The sequence below is a fragment of the Haematobia irritans genome, chromosome 5 (assembly GCF_050003625.1).
Source record: "Haematobia irritans isolate KBUSLIRL chromosome 5, ASM5000362v1, whole genome shotgun sequence".
NCBI lineage: Eukaryota > Metazoa > Arthropoda > Insecta > Diptera > Muscidae > Haematobia > Haematobia irritans.
Genome location: NC_134401.1, coordinates 50690140 through 50705109, shown reverse-complemented (window position 1 = coordinate 50705109; position 14970 = coordinate 50690140). Strand labels below are relative to the sequence as shown.

Below are 14970 nucleotides of genomic sequence, written 5' to 3'. Positions count from 1 at the left end.
CTTCGGCCTGGCCAAACTTACGGCCGTATATACTTGTTTTATATAGTATGTGCTGGCTTCCCAGCAAAAAAAAAAAATGAATAAATTCTTCCGAAGTCATTGTTTTATGAGTCCATCTATTCTAGTGATAAAATTAATTCCCACTTCACAAGAATTTCTCATAAAAATCATTTGTTTTACGTGGTTGTCGCAATAAATTTAAATTTTCTGGGAACACTGAAAAAAATATTGTCGTGAGGCCAAAGATTCCATGTCCTTAAAATACGAATGCAAATTTTGTTTAGCATAAATGACGCATTTCTCTAATATAAAGTTTTTTTCTTTGTCCAAAAGTCGATAAACTTTTCAATGAAGTCGTATTGTTCTTATAATTAAGTGATTTCTCTTAAAAATGGGTATCATAACATGAAGAAAAAAATGTTTGGGCTAAGGTCAACTTGACTTTAATAATTCAGAAAAATTTAATAAAATTGTATTTAAATTTGTTGTCTTTTTGCATCTTGACTACAAAGCAAAAAATCGTTCAAATATAGGACATGTTTTTCAACACTTTGTTTTAAAGACTTTTTTACTTAAAACATAGCATAATTTCTACTGGAAGTCGAGTCTTAATTTGGAAAATAAAATTGTCGTTAACTCATTTTTAAAGGACTTTGATAGCATATGAAGCAACAAAGCTGAAAAAAACGAAAAATTAAAATTAGCTTCCAGAAGCAAGTACACATACCCCAAATTTAAAAGAGAATCGTGTCTTAAAAGTATCCTTACTTGTACTCTCCGCTTCTTTGGCTCGGAATCAATACCAAAATTTTTAAAGTAAAGACAACGGAAATATAATATAATATCGGGAACGTTGAACAACGGAATACTTCTTTTAACTAATTTTTTGTTTACAGTATACCAGCCTCATAAGAAATGAATTTGACGAACTCGTGGTCGTAGTATGTTTTTGTTGAATAAAAACCGAAATTTAGTGAAAAGAACTTTTTCACTCAAAAAAATACCTTTTTTATACTTTCTAAAAAATTACATTTTCCATCCTTGATATGAACTAAATTCCAATTTATAAGACAATACTAAGAGGTTTTAAGATACTTTGTCATTGCCAATTGTTACCACAACCCAAGTAATTCGATTGTGGATGACAATTTTTAGTAGAACTTTGTACGCAATCCATGGTGGAGGATACCTAAAATAAGGAGGAACTTTGTGGGCGTACCTCAAAGAAATTACTGATCATAGATGGGGCACTAATCAATAAAGTCGTTATTTCCTTATAGATAAGTGATTAGTCTTAAAAATGTGTATCTTTACATGAAAGAATTTTTTGTTGGACTAAGGTCTTCAAAATTAATGAAATCATCTTTAAATTTGTTGACTTTCTGTATCTTGACCACAAAGCAGTACATGATTTAAAAATAGTAGATTTCTTTCAAGAATTGTTCTTAAAGACGTTTTTACTTGAAACATAGTATATTTCTACTTTAAATCGAGTATGAATTTAGAAATTTAAGTTATTGTTTAAATTTAAAAGATAAGCTATCCTTACTTCAATCCTTCGCTTCTTTGGCTCGGATTCAATGGCAAAACCATTAGTGTAAAAACAACATCTTTGGAACCGGCCAAGCCGGTTTTCAGTGTATTACACAATTGATGGTTGATTGTTTTTTTTTTGGGCAGAGTCAGGATAAAGAATAAAAGTATTCATGACTTTTTATCCTTTTATCACTATTAAAATAGTTGATTCACCAAATATGCTAGATTTTTTTTATAAATTAATTTTTCGTCAGCTATCAATTTTTTACACGCTTATTTAGACTGGTGATTCATGGTGGAAAGTATTATGAGTCAGCAAATTTTGAAGAAAATTTTACCAAAACACTACCAAATTAAAAAATCTGTTTTTGCAGTTTTTGATTTGTATAGAAAATTTTGTCAACATTTTTTTCTATTAAAAATTTTGTAAAACTTTTATTTCTATAGAAAAATTTGTCAAAATTTTATTTCTAAAGGGTGATTTGTTAAGAGCTTGATAACTTTTTTTTTAAAAAAAACGCATAAAATTTGCAAAATCTCATCGGTTCTTTACTTGAAACGTTAGATTGGTCCATGACATTTACTTTTTGAAGATAATTTCATTTAAATGTTGACCGCGGCTGCGTCTTAGGTGGTCCATTCGGAAAGTCCAATTTTGGGCAACTTTTTCGAGCATTTCGGCCGGAATAGCCCGAATTTCTTCGGAAATGTTGTCTTCCAAAGCTGGAATAGTTGCTGGCTTATTTCTGTAGACTTTAGACTTGACGTAGCCCCACAAAAAATAGTCTAAAGGCGTCAAATCGCATGATCTTGGTGGCCAACTTACCGGTCCATTTCTTGAGATGAATTGTTCTCCGAAGTTTTCCCTCAAAATGGCCATAGAATCGCGAGCTGTGTGGCATGTAGCGCCATCTTGTTGAAACCACATGTCAACCAAGTTCAGTTCTTCCATTTTTGGCAACAAAAAGTTTGTTAGCATCGAACGATAGCGATCGCCATTCACCGTAACGTTGCGTCCAACAGCATCTTTGAAAAAATACGGTCCAATGATTCCACCAGCGTACAAACCACACCAAACAGTGCATTTTTCGGGATGCATGGGCAGTTCTTGAACGGCTTCTGGTTGCTCTTCACTCCAAATGCGGCAATTTTGCTTATTTACGTAGCCATTTAACCAGAAATGAGCCTCATCGCTGAACAAAATTTGTCGATAAAAAAGCGGATTTTCTGCCACTGATTTTGGTAATAAAATTCAATGATTTGCAAGCGTTGCTCGTTAGTAAGTCTATTCATGATGAAATGTCAAAGCATACTGAGCATCTTTCTCTTTGACACCATGTCTGAAATCCCACGTGATCTGTCAAATACTAATGCATGAAAATCCTAACCTCAAAAGAATCACCCTTTATATTGAAAATTTTGTCAAAATTTTATTTCTAGAGAAAATTTTGTTAAAATTTTATTTTATAGAGAAAATTTTGTCAAAATTTTATTTCTAGAGAAAATTTTGTCAAAATTTTATTTCTAGAGAAAATTTTGTCAAAATTTTATTTCTAGAGAAAATTTTGTCAAAATTTTATTTCTAGAGAAAATTTTGTTAAATTTTTTTTTCTATAAAAAATTTTGTCAAAATTTTATTTATATAGAAAATTTTGTCAAAATTTTATTTATATAGAAAATTTTGTCAAAATTTTATTTCTAGAGAAAATTTTGTCAAAATTTTATTTCTAGAGAAAATTTTGTTAAATTTTTTTTCTAGAGAAAATTTTCTCAAATTTTTATTTGTAGAGAAAATTTTGTCAAAATTTTATTTCTAGGGAAGATTTTGTCAAAATTTTATTTCTATAGAAAATTTTGTCAAAATTTTATTTCTAGAGAAAATTTTGTCAAATTTTTTATTTCTATAGGAAATTTTGTCAAATTTTTTATTTCTATAGAAAATTTTGTCATAATTTTATTTTTTTTTCATTCGTTTTGTTTTGTTTTTGTTGGTTTTTGTTCTTTAATCATTGTTGTTGTTTTTTCAGCTTAAAACCATACATTGACTAAACTACAAGTGTAGCTTAACCAACAGAGGAAAAGAATGTTTGTCAAATTTATTTGGGCAAAGCCCTATAGACGGCAAGATGGTTGGATGGACGCACGTTTCGGAATTACCACATTCCTCATCAGCATCCTCTACTTGCAGCAAAACTATCAACCAATTATCAGAATAAATTCAGGCAGTTCATTAAACCCACCAATAAACCACACTTGAACCCTCCGAAAAAAGGTTTTATATTGATAGCCGGCTTTTGCCGAAATAAATTCGTACAAACATCTCTCTTTTCCTTTGCCACCATCAAATCATCGATTTGAATGAAGTTGGCTGGGTTTTATTTTGAGTGTGCTTTCTCTTCTTTCTTTCATTCGTTTTGTTTTGTTATTGTTGGTTTTTGTTCTTTAATCATTTTGTCAAAATTTTATTTCTAGAGAAAATTTTGTCAAAATTTTATTTCTAGAGAAAATTTTCTCAAAATTTTATTTCTAGAGAAAAATTTCTCAAAATTTTATTTCTATAGAAAATTTTCTCAAAATTTTATTTCTATAGAAAATTTTGTCAAAATTTTATTTCTATAGAAAATTTTGTCAAAATTTTATTTCTATAGAAAATTTTGTCAAAATTTTATTTCTATAGAAAATTTTGTCAAAATTTTATTTCTATAGAAAATTTTGTCAAAATTTTATTTCTATAGAAAATTTTGTCAAAATTTTATTTCTATAGAAAATGTTGTCAAAATTTTATTTATATAGAAAATTTTGTCAAAATTTTATTTATATAGAAAATTTTGTCAAAATTTTATTTCTAGAGAAAATTTTGTCAAAATTTTATTTCTATAGAAAATTTTGTCAAAAATTTATTTCTATAGAAAATTTTGTCAAAATTTTAATTCTATAGAAAATTTTGTCAAAATTTTATTTCTATAGAAAATTTTGTCAAAAATTTATTTCTATAGAAAATTTTGTCAAATTTTTATTTCTATAGAAAATTTTGTCAAAATTTTATTTCTATAGAAAATTTTATCAAAATTTTATTTCTAGAGAAAATTTTGTCAAAATTTTATTTCTATAGAAAATTTTGTCAAAATTTTATTTATATAGAAAATTTTGTCAAAATTTTATTTATATAGAATATTTTGCCAAAATTTTATTTCTAGAGAAAATTTTGTCAAATTTTTATTTATATAGAAAATGTTTGCAAAATTTTATTTCTATAGAATATTTTATCAAAATTTTATTTCTATAGAAAATTTTATCAAAATTTTATTTCTATAGAAAATTTTATCAAAATTTTATTTCTATAGAAAATTTTGTCAAAATTTTATTTCTATAGAAAATTTTGTCAAAATTTTATTTCTATAGAAAATTTTGTCAAAATTTTATTTCTATAGAAAATTTTATCAAAACTTTATTTCTATAGAAAATTTTATCAAAATTTTATTTCTATAGAAAATTTTATCAACATTTTATTTCTATAGAAAATTTTGACAAAATTTTATTTCTATAGAAAATTTTGTCAACATTTTATTTCTATAGAAAATTTTGTTATAATTTTATTCTTAGAGAACATTTTGTCATTTTTTCTATAGAAAATTTGTAAAGTGCCTCTTAGGTGAAGAGGAATATTTTGCAAAATCTACCACAACATCAAGAATTCTACCAATCTACCAAACAGTAAAAAAACTTCAATTTTTTGTAGAATTCTACCAATAGTGGCAACCGTGATCTCTATGTGTGTAAATCTATGATATATGTTATTGTGATTTAGGTATTGATTAGGCCAAACATGATGACAAATAAACTGCAAGACAAAAAATCTATCAACTCGTATAATATGTATAAATATTTATTAGTCATATTTATAACTCTATATGTCATGGCCATGTTTGGCATCCTATTATAATTTATGGTAAACTCTGAAAAGCCCATACTAATGTGTCATTATTCTTTTTTATATATTTCTTTCTTTTGTTATTCTAGACGAACCCAGCAGCCAGTAGTCAATGGCAGGAACAATTTGCCCAGTGGTCTTTACACACGCAAAAGAACTAATTCCGTGTTTTGTTTTAACAAAATGAAATCAACTAAACTTTATATATATACATAGATCATACCAGAAACAAGTATGTCATAAAGCAAGAAAAAAACTAAATGATACTTATACTAAATTGAATGAATATATACATAATATGTAAACTTAGTTCAAATATACGATCTACATATTTATTAAAATATCTTTTATCTTAATTTTTATCATGAGAAAAAAAATAAAAAAAAAAATATTGTGAAAAAATCACTATTTTTTAATACTAACTATAAATAAAAAATACATACATTATATTATTATTATTGATTATTGAATGATACATCAAATGGCCTATGATGATGAAGATTAAACGCTGAGAGATTGAAAACCAATATGAAAAAGCTTAGATTTGTTAAACTAATGGATATTATTATTAATTTATATTAAGACTTAAGAAACAAAAAAAAGAATACCAATTCATTTGCAAAATGTTTGATATACTTTATTATAAAATCAGAAAAAAAATTAACAAAAAAAACAACTTAATTAATATTTAGTTTCTTTGTTAATCCTTAAATCATTACCCTTAAAGACTAATGTAACAATTTCAAGAAAACATAAAAAGAAAACAAAATGATAACTAAAACTTATTGTTAATATAAATCAACAACAATCAATTTTAATGCTAAAGTCTTGTCAGTGAAAACAAAAACTCAATACAACATTCATATACCAATATTATTATTTATTAAATCATAGCATAGTTTTTTTTATTAATAATGGAGTATAACATATGAAAAAGGTAATAGAGTTTGAACGATAGATATTTTATGAGATTAAAGGTATTCGTCTTGGATTCAAAGATTTTTAACTTTATTTAAAGATTTTTGTGTTGATTTCAAATCGATGACGGGGATCATTCAAAATAATGATAAAGTTGCAATTTATATCCCATTTATCCAAGTTTTATTTGTTGTTTTTTGACATAATAACCTTCAGAAAAAAAGTCAATGAAAATTTCTATAGCTAATCTATTTTTACTGTAGTTCATGGAAATTTGATAAATTTGGTCAAATGTGAGAAAATTCTATTTATTATAATTATTTTTTGCTTACTTTAATGATATAGACTAACAATTTTGCAAAATTCGAAATTTGCACAAAATAGTGCATATTTTTCTAAAATGAGTGAATCTTATTTAAATTGTGTTCAGAAGTTTCGAAAATTAGTGAATATAACTTAAATTATTTATGTCTGTTCTGAATTTCGTATAGCGCTAGCTTAGCTTAGGTTAGGTCTGGTGGCAACCCGATATTTCAGGCTCACTTGGACTATTGTGAAACCGGAACTTATCTTTTATCACAGAGTGCTGCCCGATTCTAGATTTAGCTCAATGGCAAGGGACCTCCTTTTTATAGTCGAGTGCGAACGTTGTTCCACATTACGGCGAAACTACTTAGAGAAGCTTTGAAACACTCCGAAATAACACCAGCATTACCAAGAGGGAATTATCCACCGCTGAAAAAATTTTTGGTGTTCGGTCGAATCTGTGATTGAACCCATGACCCATTTGTATGCAAGGCGGGTATGGTAACCATTTAACCATTGCACCACGGTGGATTCCACTATAGGCGCTAGAGACATTTTAACATTTTTTTACTTCAAAATATGAGATTTTCTCAGGGATCGTAACGGTTTTACTAAGTGCTATCGGAAAAGTAATTTTTTATCGTTATTTTGTGACTTAAAAAAACTCATGTAAAACAGTTATTTTTCAATGTAAAATAAAAAAATTCCTAGAAAGAATTTTATTTATGACGGATAAATAAAACTCTTTTTTTTAAGAGTTTCGTCCGACCTTTTATTTTTACGTTGAAAACCCCTTAACTTTGGAATTACGAGCGTTTTTTTAATATCACCATTGATTCTGAAAGAGCTTTACGAGATGAATATATTGGTATAAGACAGTATAGGTCTCCGTTGACTGTAACATGAAGAGTTTTTGAGTTAAAATTTTCCCAGAATTTTCTTTAACAACTAAATCCAATTTAACTCTATTTTAGTTCATGGGAATTATTATGTTTTAGTTGAAATTTCTCCAATATGATAATGTTAAGGAGACTTTACAATTTATGTGAGACAAAATTGATACACAAATGAAGCATAAAAATTTATTAAATTCGTTTTTTTCCGCAAAATTAATCTGAATTTCTTGTATATTTTACCACAACTGCGACCATCTTGAACTTCATATCGAGCTAAAGACAGTTTTGAAATTTTGAAACCCATTTTTTTCTTCCAACTTCGAAGTTTTATTTAACAAGTAAAAAAAATTTTCTTGAATTTGTCGAAAAATATTTACTTATTTTTGTGATATCGGCGTTTGTAATACATTTTAGATTTGTAAAATTAGCCTAGGTTAGGTGGCAGCCCGATGTATCAGGCTCACTTAGACTATTCAGTCCATTGTGATACCACATTGGTGAACTTCCCTCTTATCACTGAGTGCTGCCCGATTCCATGTTAAGCTCAATGACAAGGGACCTCCTTTTTATAGCCGAGTCCGAACGGCGTTCCAAATTGCACTGAAACCACTTAGAGAAGCTTTGAAACCCTCAGAAATGTCACCAGCATTACTGAGGTGGGATAATCCACCGCTGAAAAACTTTTTGGTGTTCGGTCGAAGCAGGAATCGAACCCACGACCTTGTGTATGCAAGGCGGGCATACTAACCATTGCACAACGGTGGCTCCCAAAATTAGCCTAAATGCTCTTTCCTTGTGGGTTCACTTTTTTTTTTTTTTTTTGAGTGTACATTTTCTTTCATGATGGATTAACCTTTTGTGGTAAATAAACAAAACACTTAAGAGCAGAAAAGTTAAAGCTAAAAAGTCCAATTAATTAAAAAATATATTTTTTTGGTGCTCGGGTGGGATAAAACAGTAAATATTTTTATGTATATTGAATATGATTTAATTTGAGCAATATCAATTAGCCCAGATGTTGCTCCTTCTGCACTCAAAAAAAAAGTGAACTCTCTATTTCACTAAAGCCAATTTAACTTTATTTTAGTTCATGGAATTATTATGTTTGGAGAAAGTTTCCTTCACTCTAATAATCTTTTGCGTACGATAGTTAAATGAACTAAAAAGCAGAAAAAATTATACACGAATTAAGCATACATATTTACTAAATGCCCAAATAAATTTGACAAGCATACTTTTCCTCTGTTGATTAAGCTACGCTTGTAGTTTAGTCAATGCATGGTTTTAGCTGAGATCAAGAACAACAATAAATTCGTATTTCTCACAAAATAGTTCGTTATTTCTTTAAAATTGCAAATTTTAATAAAGGGTGGTTAAAATTTCAAGGGCCGATGTTGATTTTGAATAAAACACAAACTATTTAGGAAATTATTGTAATTTTATTTTATTATGATATATTGGTATTACTCAATTATGTATGGAACAAAATATCGGCCAAATGGGTGCCGCGACTTCTTGGAACACCTTCATCCGATGGTCCAAATTTTCGATGACGCTAAGGCATAATGGAGGTTCTATGCCGTTAATGTGCCGAATTATCTCATCCTTTAGCTCTTGAATTATTGCTGGCTTATCGACGTACACCTTTTCTTTCAAATAACCCCAAAGAAAAAAGTCCAACGGTGTCAAATCACATGATCTTGGCGGCCAATTGACATCGCCATTACGTGAGATAACATGGCCTATGAATTTGTTGCGCAAAAGAGCCATTGTTTCGTTAGCTGTGTGGCAAGTGGCACCGTCCTGCTGAAACCACATATCGTCCACATCCATATCTTCCAATTCGGGCCATAAAACGTTCGTTACCACCTCACGATTGCGAACACCATTCACAGTAACTGTCTGACCGGCCTCATTTTGGAAAAAATACGGCCCGATGATGCCGCCAGCCCATAAACCGCACCAAACTGTCACTCTTTGTGGGTGCATTGGTTCTTCGACAATCACTCTTGGATTCTCATTCGCCCAAATGCGGCAATTCTGTTTATTGAATTGAATCCACTGAGGTGAAAATGTGCCTCATCGAAAATTGATCATCCACTGTTGCCATTTCTTGGAACCATTCTGCCCATTCACGACGTCCTAACTGCTTTCAGTTTAGGTTTTTTTTTACTGAAACAAGTAAATTTTATTAATTCACACAAAAATTTAACTGAATGGAAATAAAATGGCTAAACTAAATTGATGAACATTTTTTCCTTTATTTTCGAAGACACTTTTTTTCTGGGTGTCTATTAGCGAACGTTTGAGCAGCCAATTTTGACATAATCCTTTCGAAGTTTCGCTTTCAGGCGTTTCTTGGGAAAAGGATGAATGCAAAGAATTATTTCTTTTATGGGAAACGACATTTTGGGCCACCGAAGATTTCATTGTAAACCATGTCCGTAATGAACACACAGAAGCGCATTTAAAGAAACTCCAAAATTTGTTGTTAACGTCTGATTGTACATATATATGCCCATGTTCCCAAATCCACTTCCAGGTGAATGTGAATCAATTCCACGATTTTCGTGTCCTACAATCCACTTTCACCGGAATTTTCGTTTTTGGTGAACTTTTGGTGAAAGTTGAATTATGTCCAAGATGGGTGTATTTCCGGTTAAAAAAAGTATTCGCGTAAAAAATTTGAAATGTTTTATATTTAATACATGAGTTTTATTAAAACTTCGTCATTTTTAATTTAAAAAAAAAAAAATAATAAATTATAATACGTCTATTGATTCCACTTATTTTGATTTCCGCCTTAGTGAATTTTTGGGTGATTTGTGCAACCCAGCTGGTTACAGAAAAGTTAAAAAAAGAGCGTGGAATTAAGAACACCAAATTTTCACGTTCGTGGAATTGACGTGAATAGTGGAAGTGGAATTGAAGTGGATATCGGAACATGGGTGATAGACAAAAACGTCTGATTTTATCCCCCAATACTTATGAAGCATATAGAAAACATATGAAAGGTTGAAAATAAAGGATTTATTTCGGTTTCAAATACTTCTTTTTGCAAATAAGAAAGGTTCCACTAAAAAAAATTGTGAAAAGTTTTCCCCTCTGTGAGGGGAAAAGTAGCTCACAGAACAACCCCGATGTGAACAATTCCCCACAAGTCTTTCTTGTGAAATCCAGAACATAAAGTTTCAGAATCTCTTATTTATTTGTGTTAAAAATCTTATAATTTTGCATACGATAGGGGTGCTACACATGGGCCACAGAAAAAATGTTCTTACATATTTTTCAGGTCTATGAAGATTTATTTCGGTTTCAAATCTTTGTTTTTGCAAATAAGAAAGGTTGCACTAAAAAAAATCCGTGAAAAGTTTTCCCTTGTGTGAGGGGAAAAGTAACTTACAGAACAACCGCCATGTGAAAAATTCCCCACAAGTCTTTCATGTGAAAAAATCTTAAAAATCTTCTAATTTTGCATACGATAGGTTGTACACAGAAAAAATGTTCGTGTATACTTTTCAGGTCTATGGTGGTGTAAAGTGTAGTCCAAAACAACTCTTAAGTGTGATACATCACGAAAGCGATATAACAGTTTGGCTGATAAGTCCCCGGTCTAACAAAGAAAAACAATTTTTTTTTGTCAAAATTCGTTTTTATTATTCAACATAGTTCCCTTCAAGAGCGATATAACGATTATAATGACCTTCCAATTTTTTGATACCATTTTGGTAGTACTCCTTCGGTTTTGCCTCAAAATAGGCCTCAGTTTCGGCGATCACCTCTTCATTGCAGCCAAATTTTTTCCCTGCGAGCATCCTTTTGAGGTCTTAGAACAAGAAAAAGTCGCTGGGGGCCAGATCTGGATAATACGGTGGGTGGGGAAGCAATTCGAAGCCCAATTCATGAATTTTTGCCATCGTTCTCAATGACTTGTGGCACGGTTCGTTGTCTTGGTGGAACAACACTTTTTTCTTCTTCATATGGGGCCGTTTTGCCGCGATTTTGACCTTCAAACGCTCCAAAAACGCCATATAATAGTCACTGTTGATGGTTTTTCCCTTCTCGAGATAATCGATAAAAATTATTCCATGCGCATCCCAAAAAACAGAGGCCATTACTTTGCTAGCGGACTTTTGAGTCTTTCCACGCTTCGGAGACGGTTCACCGGTCGCTGTCCACTCAGCCGACTGTCGATTGCACTCAGGTGTGTAGTGATGGAGCCATGTTTCATCCATTGTCACATATCGACGGAAAAACCCGGGTGTATTACGAGTTAACAGCCGCAAACACCGCTCAGAATCATCAACACGTTGTTGTTTTTGGTCAAATGTGAGCTCGCGCGGCACCCATTTTGCACAGAGCTTCCGCATATCCAAATATTGATGAATGATATGACCAACACGTTCCTTTGATATCTTTAAGGCCTCTGCTATCTCGATCAACTTCATTTCACGGTCATTCAAAATCATTTTGTGGATTTTTTTTTATGTTTTCGTCGGTAACCACCTCTTTCGGGCGTCTACTGGGTTCACCGTCCTCCGTGCTCATTTTACCACGCTTTAATTTTGCATACCAATCAATTATTGTTGATTTCCCTGGGGCAGAGTCCGGAAACTCACAAAAGACGCTCTATCTCACAAACTAATTGACTTACAGACGTCAAATTTTGACACGAATCATTTGAAGGTTTGTACTATATAAAAGTAATATGCATTTAATACTATGTGTCAGACCGGGGACTTATCAGCCAACCTGTTATGTGTTTACCAGAACAGGCACTATTAATTAATTTGGAGTTCAAAACCCTTCAGTTTGCAAAATAAGAAAGATATACTTTGCTTCCAAAAAATTGGTGCACAGAAAAACAATATCATCAAAATTTTTACAATTAAAATTGAATTTTAAAAAGATATTCAATTAAGAATTAATTTTATTTTTAATTAATTAATTCAATTATTTTTTTAAGTAAAAAAAATGAATTTAATTTCAAAAATATTCAATTGAAATTTGAAAATTAGTATATTAAATTAAAAAATAATTTAATATTTTATTAATTAAAACAAAACAACAATTAATTTTTCTTATTAATATTGCTGATTGGTACTATCATCTCGGTGATTGAAGAAATTTAAAATTAATTTAGATCAAGTAATCTCGTGACTAAATAGATTTCCCATCGGTGGGGCGAACATTATCTTGCAAAACAACGCCGAGAGAAAAAAGGTTCCCCGTCAACTTTTAAATGAAACCAAAAACATACCAAGTTTTGAATCATCGTATAATGGGGTTCTGTGAAACCAACGACAAATGCTAAAATACAGTTCAATTGAAACATATACACAAACACACAATACATACAAACATATAGTACACATATATATATACAACTAAAACATTTCCTTAAACTCAAGTTAAACTGCTTTAATACAACATACAAAATAGAAATTTAAATTAAAACAAAATGTGTGAAAACACTTTTAAACTCAAGTAACATACACATATTTATGTTTAGTACATAGGTATGTATGTATACGCATAAAAAAGATCATATGCAAACATACATACATACATCATATTTATAGTAATCCAATATATTAATAATTAAAGAAAATAATAAAAAAAACATAAGGATTTAAAAACAAAAAGTTGAGTCAGATGGTGATTTATCACAAACAATCCCAGATCTCTAAACGATTTAATAACTATCCCACTATACATACAAACATACATACATATATATTAACATACATACATGCAGTATGTGCTACGTACTTAATCCTTTTTAAATAGAATTTATAAATCACATACATACACATAAAAAAAGAAAACGAAAAATCACCTCGAACCTCCCAAATTACACATGAAAACTCAAAAAATGCGTATGTATAGCCAGCCATCCAAAACAAAACAAAAAATAAATAAATAAATATAACAATGATTGTGATGCATCACATACATACGTATATATACCATATATTATTAAACAAAATAAAAAAAGATTAACAAAAGAAAATTATAACAACAACTTTAAATGCTGTCTTTTATTTAATAGCAACATCGGAAATCTACCAGATCACATTTTTTTTTTGTAACAAACGACACCTCAAAGAAATTAATGGAATAAATTATGATTGATACAATTGGTTGGTCTCTACACTGAAAAAAATATTTACGTGATATTAAAGATTACGCAACCTAAATTTTAGGATACGAAATTTAAAAAATATTAAGGACAAATTTCTTTAAAATAAAGTTTATAATCTTTGCTTCAAATTTTTTTAATTAAATTTAGGATACAATTTTTTTTAAATTTGCGTCCCTCCGTTAAAATCGCATGTCTTTGAACTAAGGCTAATTTTCCTTAGGTTAGGTTAGGTGGCAGCCCGATGTATCAGGCTCACTTAGACTATTCAGTCCATTGTGATAAAGTGTGATACGGTCAAAATTTGGTCAAGGGAAAACGCGTGTAAATCGGTGAAATCGTTTATTTAAAAAATCAAATTAAATTTCTTTTTCAAGTTCAATTAGTATAAAATTTAGGAAAAATATTCAGTTAGGCTTTCGCTTTTCCAAATCCGAATTGCCGGGCCTCACGCTTGACACCTGCCATCAGATTTTGTACAGCTACCTTGTCCACCTTCTTCGCCGCAGAAAGCCAGTTTACTTTGAACTGCTGCTCGTCCTTAGCAGTTTTTTTGGTCTTCTTTAGGTTCCGCTTGACAATAGCCCAGTATTTCTCAATTGCGCGGAGCTCTGGCGTGTTGGCCAAATCCGGCCAAAACATTACGGAACAACCGTGTTTCTTCAGGAAAGGCAGCAGACGTTTATTCAAACACTCTTTCACGTAAATTTCTTGGTTGACAGTCCCGGAAGCTATGAAAATGCTGCTTTTCAAGCCACAGGTACAGATGGCTTGCCAAACCAGATATTTCTTTGCGAACTTTGACAGTTTTATGTGCTTGAAAATATCTGCTACCTTTCCCCTTCCTTTTGCCGTATAAAACTCCTGTCCCGGAAGCTGCTTGTAGTCGGCTTTGACGTAGGTTTCGTCGTCCATTACCACGCAGTCAAACTTCGTCAGCATCGTCGTGTACAGCCTCCGGGATCGCGCTTTGGCCGTCGTATTTTGTTTATCATCGCGATTTGGAGTCACTACCTTCTTGTAAGTCGATAGTTCGGTTCTTTTTTGGCTCGATGCACGCACCCTCAAAAAAAATCGCTTCTTTAACATATGTTCCAAACATATTTTGCAGGAAGCACATATATTATTGCATACTGCCGAAACATTAATATGTTTGTTTTATGTGAACATATTATATGTTTGGAAGCATTTTGAGCCAAAAATATTATATGCTTGGAAGAATTTTTCCCAAACACGATTGT

The 14970-nt window shown here is 30.7% G+C and overlaps 1 protein-coding gene across 3 annotated transcripts in view; it reads left to right on the top strand.

Moving 5' to 3' along the window:
• Window positions 1–13619, top strand: part of Dyb (Dystrobrevin) — a 73618-nt gene extending 59999 nt beyond the window's left edge. For all 3 annotated transcript variants that reach the window (XM_075308737.1, XM_075308735.1, XM_075308736.1), the window contains exon 8: window positions 5557–13619. The gene's annotated coding sequence lies outside the window, so the exon portion shown is untranslated. The remainder of the gene's footprint in view (window positions 1–5556) is intronic.
• The last annotated feature ends 1351 nt before the right edge of the window (window positions 13620–14970 follow it).